General features: G+C 41.0%; 1 pseudogene; it reads left to right on the forward strand.

Moving 5' to 3' along the window:
* Positions 1-399: 399 nt before the first annotated feature.
* On the forward strand, positions 400-1,289 carry LOC122555574 (large ribosomal subunit protein uL10 pseudogene; annotated as a pseudogene).
* The last annotated feature ends 12,988 nt before the right edge of the window (positions 1,290-14,277 follow it).

Consider the following 14,277-nt stretch of genomic DNA (forward strand, 5'->3'; position numbering starts at 1 on the left):
CACTGATACTGGGTTCTTCCTATGTACAAACAGCTGACACCAACAAAGATTGCATTCCCCTATTTCTTTTCTAATTTGCTGTTTGGATGTCACTGTGCTACTTCAGTTGCCCTAAAGGCACTAACAGATAACCACAGTCACATTTCATTGGCTAGAGGATTCCCTGAAGGCATTACATTTCCATTCAGGTCTAGTACCAGTGTCCTGGTAGCTCTTTTGGTGCATTACGACTCCAATCTGTATAAACTGGGTATAATGAGATTCTTGTCTACTTCAAGCATTCTAAGGGAAGACTGAAAATGACAAGTAAAAAGCATGAAAGTTGCCTACTGATCTTTAATTGAACTCCTGGCTAGCTTCCACCAAGTCAATACTTGTCCTCCTTTGAAGTAGGTAGACATGTCCAAAGAAGACAGAACTACATGGAAATTCTACTGCTTTCTGAAAATTATTCAACTCTTAATAAACCATCGAAAATGTTTCGTCTTGGGGGCAGACAATATTGTATCCCATCAGATGCTGCATATCCAGATATCCCTGTGATGCTGATGTTCAAGAATACCATGATGGTTAAAGTCACCACCTGGAAAACAATCCCAGTCTGAAAAAGCCTCTGTGTCATCTCCATGGAAACACTGACTTTCTATTCACTAAGAAAAATTTGTGTGAAGTCCAAGATTTGCTGCTGATATCCAACACGATCCCAGCTGCTGCTTGTGCTGTCGCAATTACCCTTTATGACACTACTGTGTTAAGTCAAAACACAGACTTAGGCTCTGAGATGATATTCTTCTAGGTTTTGAGCATGATCACTGAGATCTCCAGTGGAACCATTGACATTCTAAGTGACACAGGGACGGGAGCCAATGAGGTCACTCTGCTGAACATAGTGAGCATCTTTACTTTCTCCTGTGCCTCGGTGGTCACGCAATGTTATGACAATGGCAGTGTGTACAATCCTGAGGTCCTGGATATCAATGAGGAAACCCTACTAATGTGTGTCCTGAAGAGAGTTTGTAAAGTAGTCAGTGTGTACTAGCAGATTGGTTATCCAACCATAGTTTCCAGGCCATAATCCAACATCAACAGCTACAAAAGGTTGCTGGCTGTTGCTGTGGAGATAAACTGTACCGTTGGCCATTTGCTAAAAATATGAAAGTTTACCAGTCTGACCCATCAGCTTTTGTGGCCCTGTGTTTGAGGCTGTTCCAGCTGCTACCAAAGAGGAAGTGAAGATTGAAGAGTCTGAGGAATTGGCTGATGATTTAGACATTGATGTGTTAGATTAAATCTTAGCTAGTCATACCTATATGATAAGTTTAGCCAAAACAGAACATTTTATCTGTAGAAAAGAAAAGGATTAAAATTGACTCATTATCCCGACTTTTTAATTCCCTCACTAAATGGCCCTAACTCGCTTTTATCTTCCCTAAATTCCAGAACCACTGTCAAACTTTTGTATCCCACTCTAAAACAACTAAGGCTGCCCCCCTGGGGGACATGTGGTTTCCAGACAGCATGGTCAGTTTAGTTAAAAAAACACCACATGGGCTATTTTAGTTTGTCATTTCTCTAAATTACTGTATCACTGACGGGGAGGCCTCAGACCTGAGGCTGAGATTCTCTAATTGAATGCAGTTTCCACAGGTGCACATTGTGACTGTCTGGAACTGAAAACAATGTGAAGAATCCATTGACACTTTATTTGTTTCAGTAACTGTTGAATGTTCAGCAAACAAGAAACTCCCGCAAGAGAGTCAGGCTTGCAACTTTAAAATGATATAACATCATTCAAAGCTATTTTGATCAGGCTTTTCCACTTCATTGGGATGCATAGATTTCCCAGACTTTCTGAAAAATGCCAGTGAAAGCAAGGTGAGTGCACTTCACCAAACAGAAAGATCCCAGGAATATCAAGACCACACACCTGCTTCTTTGCCTAAAAGGAAGGTATTTTTTTCCTCACAGTACAAGTTCATTTAAATGTGATTTCACTATTCCAAATGTGATTTTTACTATTTTGAAGATCCCTTTCACCATTTTGTCCTCATAAAACTCGCAATCCGCAGCTAAGCACAGAAATGCAGCTCGCAAGGGACCATACTCACAGAACAGGGAATGTAGGTCAGCTTCTTGGACTTGCAAGAATACCAGTATTTCAAGAGGGCCATGTTTGCTTTGTGGGATGCAGACAGTTGCAGTCTGCTGGAAGGATCTGGTGGCCACATTTCACCACAGCGTGGAAAAGTGATCACCTCTCCAAATTTCTTTTCTTCAGGCTTTTCTGAATTTTTGAGGCCACATTACACCTGCCTCTCTGTGTGAGTAGGCTTGGCTGTTAAGATATAGGTACGTTAGGAGGCAGTCACTGACTTAAGAATGGACCACAAATGAGAACTGAAAGCTCTTTGAACAACATTTGCACTTTCATTCTCCCTTTTACCATTATCCCTCTCCTAGTTTATCCATGTATCCCTGCTAACAATCAGCAAGTGGTACTTTTGGTACAAATCAAACACATGCTGAGGAATCAAGATGAAGGTGTCAATCTTATTGAGGTGACATTCAAAGTATCCATTGTAAGGGTCAGCGTGCATTTATTTGTTTGCCAAATTTGATGCTGCCTTTGTATGGTCTTATCATGAAGGACTGTAGTGTCATGATACTCATCATAGAGATGAACGTCTCCAATCTCTCTGCAAATAATCACAAAATGGCCAGTAATCCCAACAGTACATTGCAAGTTCATTGTTGGTACATTGCAATTATCTTCTTCATGAACAATCCTCAAAGGCACAGTGTGTGCAGACCTAAAGCATCCTGTGCCCTCTAATGCAGATTGTCCACTATTATCCCTGTCTCAATCAACTCCTCTTGCTGACTTGAGATTTATGAGGCATCCAACTCTCTGTCTTACTAGTTGCATCAAAATGTGAGCATCTGAGATGGTACAAAGTGTTTGATGGTGCATGGAGGAGCAAACTACTACAGAACGGTGGAAACTGTACTGGAAACAAAAATCCTGGGAATCACATCAGGCTCAGGCAACATCCATGGAGAGAGAGCAAGCCAACATTTCAAGTCTGGTTGACTCTTTATCAGAGCTGACGTGAAGTGTGGAGGGGGCAGCATTTATGCAATGGTGGTGAGGCAGGAGGGGAGAGTGCTGGGGGAGAAAGGGTATTCATAATGCATGCTCAAAGTGTGTGTGAACTCATCTAAGGAGTCTTCTTCTTCCCCCTGCATCATCCCCTGTGGGACACTTGGTGAGTCTGTGGGTCATCTAAGATAGGGAGTAGCGCTCTCAAGATGAGAAGGCCATAATAAGAACATGTGATGAATTGACGAAAGAACAATATTTAGGTAATTAAACCACATTTCTGCTGCTAATCTCTAGCTTTCCCTCCTTGCTCACTGAGGCAGCTTATTCCTTTGATTGGCAATGGAGAAGAACTCTCTACATCGCAACAACTGGTCTGTGGAGGCACCGATCAGCATAGCACTGTGTCCCAGTAAATATCTCTGCTGAAATAAACTCAGATGGGTCGTTATCATGTTAATTTACTGAGAAGCAAGAAATTAAGATGCAAATTCAGTAGTCAGGTTAAAGAAGGACTTAGGTTCCCCATTCACTACAGATTTTGCCCACTCTAAGCATCTCACTATATGCCCACACCAAGAAAGTTTTATACTTGAAGTTAAAAAAACATCTAAAATAGGAGAGAAACTTCTAAAATAGAACAGTTTTATCAAAAGCTGAGCTACCAGAGCCCATTGAGATTGACTCCAGACAGCAACGACTCCTCCTCTACACCGAGACCAGTCCAATCACACGTCACCTCTGCAAAATTAATGGTCCAACCGAAGAGGACGGCAATGGTCTGGAAGGGTCGTCTTTTTTCATTATGAGCACTAGCTGTCAAACTGGCTGCATTTATTTATCCTTTAATATAATACTACCACAATTGCAAAGGTTCTTTCATTTCATGCTGACAGTTAACAGTAGAAGCTAGGTAAGAATTACACAGAAGTAAATGATCAGGACCATTGAGCTTTGATTACTCCATTTGCAAACAATAATCAGGACCACAATGTCTTTGTTGTGAGAATTTGCTTCCAGGCAGTTCTCTTTCCTAGACCAGAGCCTGCAACCAGCTGTTGTCTCCTTCTTCACATCCCACCCACATGAGCAGGAGGTAATGATAGACACTCCAGCATGCTGTTGGACCAATTACCACCAAATGCCACAGGCAGAGTTTGAAGAACTTTCTGGCCTGGAACTGATAAACTCTAGGAGTGACTGGCTGCATTCATGCTGAAGCTGAAAAGCTGTTCGCTTGTGGTTTCAAGTAAACTCAAAACTGGCTTCACTTTTAGTCAAAGTGAAGGGAGCGATCCTGCCTGGTGCAGCTACAGATTTCAAAGATGGTACCACTTACTTTACATGGTGGCGGTATTGTCTCTTAGAGATGTTAACATTGAAATAAAAACATTTGTTTCAAACTCAACCCAGAACAAATTTCAGGGACGTGGACATTTTAGCACTCCATCTTTATCTACATTCCTCTGGTCAGCTGCCTGTCGAAGTAAAGTCAAAAAGTCTGGTGTTGGAAAAGCATATTAGTCAAGCAGGATTCGAGGAGCAGGAGAGTCAATGTTTCAGATGTGTGACACATTCCTGATGAAGAGATTATGCTCGAAACATCAACTCTCCTTCTCCTCAGATGCTGCCTGACCAGCTGTGCTTTTCCAGCACCACACATTTTGACTCTGACCTCCAACATCTGCAGTCCTCTCTTTCTCCCTGCCTGTCGAAATAGACAGGAAGGCATGCAGGGGATTGGGTTCAGCTGAACAGAAGGAAGGGCCAAGGGAAGGGTTTCTGGGTCGATCTCGGAGAGAGAAGGTTCAAAGTCTGGGAAGGAGCAAGACTTCACTTGTTGTTTCTGTTGCCTGATCCTTATGGAACTATAAATGAAAGCTTTACACTGGCCCTGGAGGATGCCTTCTGTCTTCAGACCTTTTTCAGGCTGATATGTAAATCACAATGATCTCCCCTGAAGGGCCCACTTGCTTAAAAGTGGCTCATGCACTTGCAAAATTTTGCTGCTTAAAAGACAAAATGATAAATAAGTTTAATAGTAGATTAATCGGGTAAACATTTCTGTTGTCCTTCACTCCTCAGTCTGTTTTAGTGCATTCCTATCCATTTCATAAGCTCAGACCTTAAGAATTACAACAGAAGTGTTCATGATTTGGAGATGCCGGTGTTGGACTGGGGTGTACAAAGTTAAAAATCACACAACACCAGGTTATAGTCCAACAGGTTTAATTGGAAGCACACTAGCTTTCGGAGCGCGCTATCACCTGATGAAGGAGCGTCGCTCCGAAAGCTAGTGTGCTTCCAATTAAACCTGTTGGACTATAACCTGGTGTTGTGTGATTTTTAACAGAAGTGTTAAATGCCATGTTGAAATCCAGGTAAACAACATTCACAATCTCTGCTGTATCATCTGTTATCCCTGCAAAGGAATCCAATAGAATCATTAAGCATCATTTCAAAAGTATGTGATTGTCACAGGTAAGTTCATGACATAAGCTCAAATGTCTTCACAATTCATTCAGACACTTTCCCAACAGTAGACATGAAGCTTACAGATATATAACTTGGTGGTTCATCTCTCATCTGTTTGCATTAATAGCTGTGGCAGTCTTACGGCCACCTGACTTGATTACTGAATTTCTGAGAATTAAACACTCATTGAATTTCATGAGATCACGGAAAAAGGTTTTTGGATGGAATTCAAGCAGTAACAACTGGACTGCAAACAGAACTAAATGTGGACACTATAACTGAAGCTCGGATTGCTTCATCCTTTAAATATTATTAAATTAAATGCAAGAAGCCTAGTATAAGATAAGTCTGTAATGAGGAGAAAGATTTAAAAGGGGCCTGAGCGGTAACGTTTTCACAGAGGGTGGTTCACATGTGGAATGTACTGCCAGAGGAAGTGATAGATGCAGATACAGTTACAAAAATTTAAAAGCTATTTGGACAGGTACATGAATAGGAAAGATTTAGAGGGATATGGACCAAATGGAGGCAAATGGGGCTAGTTTAGTTTGTAAAACATTTTTGGTGTGGAGGAGTTTGACAAAGGAGTCTGATTCCGTGCTGTATGACCCTATGACTATGGCTTATCTGTACTAATTACTACCATACAGACCTCTGCTTGTGTGTGGTGTTCAAGCAAGCTCTTAACCTCTTGAAGCTACCAATGTTGTTAAAGCATAAACAATCCATAATATCAATGATGTGGACTTTCTGACTTTTCAGTTATTATTTATTTATTAATAAAACAATTCTGATGATGCATGAGTTTGCGTCGTGTACATAACAACAACTTTTACTTATGAACTATATTTCTGGCAGTAAAATATCTCAAGGCATTACAAAGTTGCATTTTAAAACAAAATTTCACAGCCAGCCATATCAGGAAATATTAGGGCAAAATGACCAAGAGCTTGATCAAAAAGGTAAGTTTGAAGGAATGTCCTGAAGGAGGAAAGAGAGGTAGGGAGGCAGGGAGATCAAGGCAACATATTACACAGCTTACTGCCCAGACAACAGAAGACATCCACACCAGTGGCAAATGAATCAAAACTGGAGATGCTCAAAAGGCTAGTTTTAGAATATAGATATCTTGAACATTTGAGAAACTGGAGTAGATTACAGAAATAGACGAGAGAAATTTGGAAACATGAATGAGAATTTTAAAAGTGAGGATTTCCAATGCAATTAATAGAATTAAGTATCAGGCACAGTGTGTACAACAGTGACTAATTTGTAATCACTAACTTTGCCCGAGCACCTAAGAAAAATCCTTAGACTGTAGCATTCAACATTGTGGTCAATGTCATTTGAGGTAATGTTTATGGTCTACTTTCTTTCGCAGAACACTGATGTAGTAAGAAACAAATTCCTGCCCAAGAATTATAGGGGTCAATTTTTGATGGGGACGGACATAAGGAATAGAAGGAGCAGGAATAGACCATTTGGCCTCTCAAGCTAGCTACACCGTTAAACAACATCGCAATTGATGATATATCTCACTACACCCTCTCACACAATCCTTTGATTTCCTTAGTCACCGCAAATCTATCAAACTTTGAGTTAAATATACTCAAAGACTGAACATCCACAGCTCAGTTCTAAATACTTGATCCATTATCCTGAGATTAGGACCCAGAGGGAAAACATCCTTATTTGAATTAATTTCATAAATTCACATATCATACATGTGTACATATCAAATGTATTCACATATCATCTTTTTAAGTTCTGGAGAACACTGACCTAAACAACTCAAACTCATGGAAAGGTTAACCCCCTCATCTTAGGAGCCATGGTTGCACTCTCCCTGAGAAATATACGTCCTTCTGGCTGCCCATAAGGCACATTGCTGCTGAATAAGGAAATGGCTGTACAGACCAAAAGATTTGCTTTTGGGTTAACAATTTAAAAAACTGCATCCTGAAATCTGATGCTGCAGTTTATTCGTGCCAATTGAGTGCTTACTATAGGTAAAACCTTACTATAGGTTCCTGACTCCAACAGAGACAGGAACGGTGAGGTTTTGAGCAATTCATGTCACCCATGCCAGCTTTCTCTTCTTTATTGGCAGGGAAAGGGGAAGACACCACAAATAGAATTGCCAAGATACAAAGTCATGCCACTAATCCCCAAGGAAATTGTGTGCATGTGATAGTGGAGGGACTCAACAAGTGTATAAAATACCTTTTGTGTAGCATTTTGGCTTGCTCCACTCATAAGCACCCTGTACCTTACCCGATATTGATAACCTCTGGGACTCAGGGATCAAAGTTACACTCATGCAAAACAAAATGTACAATATTTGTGCCTTAACACCAAGCTGTTTTCTTTAAAGACAAAGCATTTTAATTTTAATTCAAGTATCATCTGCAAATGCTTATCATTATACAGCGCCTCCGACATAAATAGGGCACAGCTCCAACATAATATGCCTCGAACTTGTCTCTTTTCATAGATATGGCCTGGTCATGAGAGAGGTTGTCATTGCGTGGCAAGTGAAATAGATTTGAGATGATTACAACTCTTAATCACAATGAAAGCAGCAGTCTTCCAAATCAATCACTCATCGTAATTATCTGCCACTTACTGCTTTCTTTGCCACAAGATATTATGATTCCTCTGATTGGAAGTGTGTTTGCTCCAAGCATCTGCGCTTGATAAAATCTTTTCTAAACGCAAAATGCGAATGATCCACTTCCCCTGTGGACTATATGCAGAGTCCTCAACACAGAAGATATCCTTACTTAATGACAACAGCTAATATAGAGAGGCCGATTTGATTTCTCCTTCAGAAAAATTTTTTTACATTCTCTTTATCAGATAAGGAAAACAAGCAAAAACCTAATTGCCTTAGTTTTGTTGTTTACTTTTGTTTCACACCCGTCATGTCTGCAGCTTTATCATCTGCAGTCTGAGCTAATTTCAGCAGAACTCCTGAAGTAAGAACCTGAAACCAAGGAGTCAGTACAATTATCATGAACATTTTCATTGTCCCAGCATTAAACTGAGAATTTTTGAATTGATCTACAGTCAGTTATGTGCTTGTATCTTACTTCTTCTTCCACTGAAGGCCTTAAGCCACGCATGTCTAATAGACCAATATCTTAGATGTCTAAAAATAGTGGGAAAAATAGTTAAATGTCATCAGAGGGCATAAATATAAGATTTGCATTTAATTCTTCTGTAAGGGACGCAAGCTAGGCCAACATTTATTGCCCGTCCCTAATTGTACACAAGAGGGTATAGATGAGCTGACTTCTTGAACTGCTGCAGCCTTTGGGATATGGGGAAACCCACAGTACTGTCTGAAAGAGAGTTCCAGGATTTTGACCCAGCGACACTGAAGGAGTATTTCTAATTCAAGATGGTTAGTGGCTTGAAAGGCAACTTATAGGTGGTGGTGGTGTCCCCATGTATTTCCTGATGTTTCCTTCCAGGTGTTATGGTCATGGATTTAGAAGGTGCTATCTGAGGAGCCTTGTGAATTCCTGTGCATCTTGCAGATAGTACACATTGTTACTATTATACATCCATAGTGGAATAAGTGGATGTTTGTGAATGTGATGCCAATCAATTTGAGCTGCAATACACTGCCAGAAAGGGTGGTGTAAACAGATGCAAGAGTAATCTTCAGAAAGGATTTAGAAAAGAAAATATTTGCAAGGTTATGGAAAGAGGGAAGTGGGAGAGCTCTTTCATAAATCCAGCATTTAGCTGAGTGTCCTCCCTATGAGATAGTATCACAATCACAAATAACAATGATGTGGAGGTGCCAGTGTTGGTCTGGGATGAACAAGTTAAAAATCATAACACCATGTTATAGTCCAACAGGTTTGTTTGGAAGTAAAAGCTTTTGGAGCGCTGCTCCTTCATCGGACAACTACCCCACTAGCTACCTCACAAATAACAAGCCCAAGTCTAAGGTTTTCACAAATTCCTCACCTTTGATCACTAAGTGAAAGTGTGAGTTATTCTTAAAAGAGCTACTTTGGATCTAAGCAGTAGGTAAGTTTGGTATCAAAGATCACGTTGTACCCAAATGTGCTTAACTCTGGCCCTGTCTGGCGTCTGAACTGTCTGATGGAAGAGTTGGTGATCTTACATTGTGAAACTGTGCCAAACCTTTAGCTCTTTAAGGGAGACAGTCAAAATGCAGCAATGTTTTATCAGCTCAGCTGAATCTAAATGTGTTTACCATGGTGTGTGATTCATCATCAGTGAACCAAAAAGCAGGAAGTTAGTATGTCCCACATCTATTCTGATTTGTCTACACAAAGGAATATATAACAATTTGATATAAAAATGCTTTTATTAGCAAAGACATGATAGAGTGATATGGCGCTGAGCCAAACTTTGCTAGACTAAATAATTTTCTTTTGAAACCACAATGTACATTTTAGTGATCTACAAGTTCAGAGATTGTGAAGCAATCTGTTAGTACCCTCTATATTTATGTGCATGGATAACAACATTATTACCCCTCTGTGGACTGACACTGTGGTGATTGCTAATAAAAACTTCCACATGCCAGCAGACTAAAGGTAAGGATTTTAATTACTGGCTGCAGCCTCAGACTGCAAGCAGCAACGCTCCCAGAGTTGGCCATTTTGTAAAGATTTCATCTCACCCATCGCTTTATCCACACTCTGTATCAATGCACTTGAGCAAAACCCACGTGCCCACCAGAACTCTGCACAAACATGAATGCGGAATAGAGCAGATGCTGGAAATCTGAAATCAAGACAGAAAATGTTTGAAATACTCAGATGTGCTGAGACAGTGTTTGCAGAAAGAGAAACAGAGTTAAGCTGTCGGTTAATGAACTTGCCCCAGAACTGGAAAGATGTTGAGATGTGATAAATTTTGAGGGAGGATTGGTTGGGAAAAAGGGCAAAGTAAAGTCTGTGGCTGGGTGGAAGACATCAAAGAATGAATGACAGTCAAGTTAGTGGTACAGGACCACAGGGAATGGGAGGGTAGGGGTTGGGAGGGAAGCAGGGGAGGGCTAACAAAAGAAGCAAAGAAACAAAAGATGTATCTATAGCACAAAGGATTACTTAGAGCAGCTGTGCTGCATATGAGAGCAAAAATAAGAGAAAAATCAAAACAAGCAAAGTAAAGAAAGAAAAGAAATATGTGTAAGAAATTATGGTCTGAAGTTGTTGAACTCAATTTAGAGTCTGGCGGGCTGTAAGTGAGGTGCTGATCCTTAAACTTACATTGAGTTTCACTGGAACAGCACAACAAGATCAAGGATGCTTAGGGTGGCACGGTGGCTCAGATCCAGGACAATAATTAAAATCCTTACCTTTAGTCTCTTGGCATGTGTTAGTTTTTATTAGCAGTCACCACGGTGTCAGTGTGTTAGTGTGACAGCAAATTGGAAAATTAAAATAACAGGCAACTTGGAAACATGGGTTCGTATGGACTGACTGGGAGTGTTGTATGAATCGGTCATCCAACCTGTTATTTGCTCTCCCCAGTATGGAAGAAGAAAAAAGTAACAATATTTCAGAAACACTTATGTGTTTCTGAGATATTGCTTTGTCTCCTTAACTAAGGAATCCCCAACACCATTATGGACAGAAACCTGGACCATGTCCACTACCTCTCCTACATCTCTTACCCCTTCCCCTTCCTTTCAGAACCATAATAGGGATATGAGGGCTATAGTGACAAAGTGGGAATATAGCAATGAGGTAAAGGAACAGTCCTGATCACATTGATTGGTGGAGCAGGCTTGAAGAGCCAAATGGTCTACTCTTGTTCGAAGTTTTTATGTTTCCATGTTAGATTGGGGGGACTGATGTTCTATGTTAACTGGAGGAACAACATCTTATCTTCAGACTTGGCACTTTCCAACTTTCTGGACTTAATATTGAGTCCAACACCTTTCAGATTGTGAACCCACTCCCATTTCTTTTAGCTTTACTTGTGACACTCTCTGTCACCATGTCCTGTCTCCCTTCCTCCCACTCCAGTGAGAACATCTACATCTATAGGGTGGCACGATGGCTCAGTGGTTAGCATGCTGCCTCATAGTGCCAGGGACCCAGATTCGATTCCAGCCTCGAGCGACTGTCTATGTACTGTGTAGAGTTGCATATTCTCCCCATGTCTGAGTGGGTTTCCTCCCACAATCTAAAGATGTGCAGATTAGGTGAATTGGCCATGTTAAATTGCCCATATTGTTCAGGGATGTGTAGGTTAGGTGCATTAGTCAGGGGAATAGAATAGGGGAATTGGTCTGGATGGGTTACTCTTCAAAGGGTTGGTGTGGATTTGTTGGGTCGAAGGGCCTGTTTCCACACTGTACTATTCTACTTATCTATCTGTTCTTTCCAACTTGGTAGTTGGACACACCAGTATTTTGCCATTCTCATATTCCAGTCACTTAATCTGCATTGTCAGCATGCTTTCTTCGGCAGCACTCTACACCCCCGCTATTGCACAAATGCTGGCACCTGCACACTTCACTTCAGCTCGAATGAAGAATCATCTAGAATCAAAATGTTAGCTTGCTCTCTCTCCATGGATGCTGTCTAACCCACTGTGGCCTCCAGCATTGTTTGTTGCCTTCGTCCCTGCCTTACACATAACCAGTCTTCGTATTCAGAAAATATTTTTCCTGCTATTTCCACCACCTTCAATGTGATACTACCACCAAATATACCTTTCCATCCCATCCCCTTTCAGCATTACAGTGGGGTCATTTCCTCTATGATACTCTGGCCCCACTCCTCAAACAGCCCCCAAACCCCATCCCTGCCCATTAATCCCACCTGCATTTGCAAGAAAAGGTGCAAACTCCGTTCTCGGCTCCCAAGGTACCCTTTCACTCTTTCCTTTTGTCTTTTCAGTCACTTTAAATGATGGTGTGACTTTTTAGCTTGACTTTTGCTCTGTCATTTCTTTTGTTCTCTCTTCTATTCTTATTAGCCCTGCCCCTGAAGCTTTGGTAGTACACATACAGCCAGAGATGCAATCTTGCTAAAGGACATAGAAACTAATTCAATTCATGGAAATTAAGTTAAGCTGAGGCCAGGTCTGACGTTACACAGGGTGTATGCCTCCAAAATAAATGGACTGGTTTGCAGCATTCAGGAGTAAACTGTTAACGGGGTGTACTTTTGTTCAATGGTTCTTTACTTGGTTGTAGCACTGTAACCTTCAATTTGAAAGGCTTCTTTGATTCTTCCCTGATACGCAATGTTAAATTGAAAATTGTATGGTTTCGGGCATAGGTATAGATCAGGGACAGTTTTATTTTATGGATTCCCCTTTTACAAGCTCTGGCCTTTATGGTTTAGTCCAGAGGGTATCTTTTTAAAAAAAAGGAATTGATAATTTTGGTATGATGCATTAGAGTTTATCTGACCAAAGGGCAAAAACAGGCACTATATGAGATAATAATTTGGCATCTTTGAAAGTGTGGGTTTAGTACATAATGTTGGTGCTAATTACTGATGACCATAATCTGTGTTTGCTCTGAGACGCTAAATTACAAACTTGTTGATTGTGTACTTGGGTGTTGATGACTCACAATTTTAATGGAAGTTAAATGTAGGCTCCTCATAGCCCACTTTCACAGAAGATGTGGAGTGTGCTGACTGACATATAGCTTTACATTGAAGACTGAGTCAGACACCAAGAGACACAAATGACTGCTTAGAAACCACATTGGAAATCACGTAACGGAAATCCAGAGGGTGGAAGGATGCCAGCCAGCTCTCTCATGTGTGTCTATCTGTCTCTGCATCACACCCCCAATCCCAACCTCATGTCTTCCTCCTACTCCTTGTTCTGCCCAGGAGAACCCTGAACAAGATGACTATGACTAAGAAATTTGTTTGCTCTAGTAAGTCCTAGAAGATGCCCTATAAACTGAAGTGGCACGCCTCTAACTCTATTTGCGTGAAGTCCTTTAATTTGTCAAATGATAGTACAATGAAGGGCATGTTTGTTAGTTTGATCTTAGAGTAGGATAAAAGGTCATGGAGGGCTGAAGCGCCTGTACTGTGCTATCCCATTCTAAGTTCTAAATGTTGCTGAAGTGCTGACAAAAACCTGACAAAGTGGGCGATAAAGTCTCACACTGTGTTGGAGAAGTCCTCTTCACGTTTCCAACAGCATTGAGCATGACATGACAAGTATCATTTTACATAGGGCTGGAAATCTATGGTAATACCTCAAGTACTCCCAAAACACTGGTTACCATTCAGAGAAGGCATTCAAAGAGGTGTCAGTCGGGAGTCTGGCTAACTCAGTCAGTAGAGTATCAGGCTTTTCATCCGAGGGTCCAGGGTTTCAAATCACAGTCTAGGCGTTGTTTAAAAGGGCTCTTGTGGTGCTGTAGTAGTATCCCTTCACTAAGCCAGGAGGCCTATCTTCAAGCCCAGCTTGGTCCATTGATGTGAAATAACTTTTGTGAACAGGTTGATTAGAATATATCTAGAGCTGGAAATGTGTTGCTGGAAAAGCGCAGCAGGTCAGGCAGCATCCAGGGAACAGGAGAATCGACGTTTCGGGCATAAGCCCTTCTTCAGGAATCGACGTTTCGGGCATAAGCCCTTCTCCAGCATCTGCAGACCTCACTTTCTCCTCCTAGAATATATCTAGGACAAGTAATAACTACTAATAAATCATGTCACCCTTTTAATGAG

Source organism: Chiloscyllium plagiosum, unplaced genomic scaffold, assembly GCF_037043375.1.
Source record: "Chiloscyllium plagiosum isolate Xiang-an unplaced genomic scaffold, Cpla_swu_hap1 HiC_scaffold_12, whole genome shotgun sequence".
Classification (NCBI taxonomy): domain Eukaryota; kingdom Metazoa; phylum Chordata; class Chondrichthyes; order Orectolobiformes; family Hemiscylliidae; genus Chiloscyllium; species Chiloscyllium plagiosum.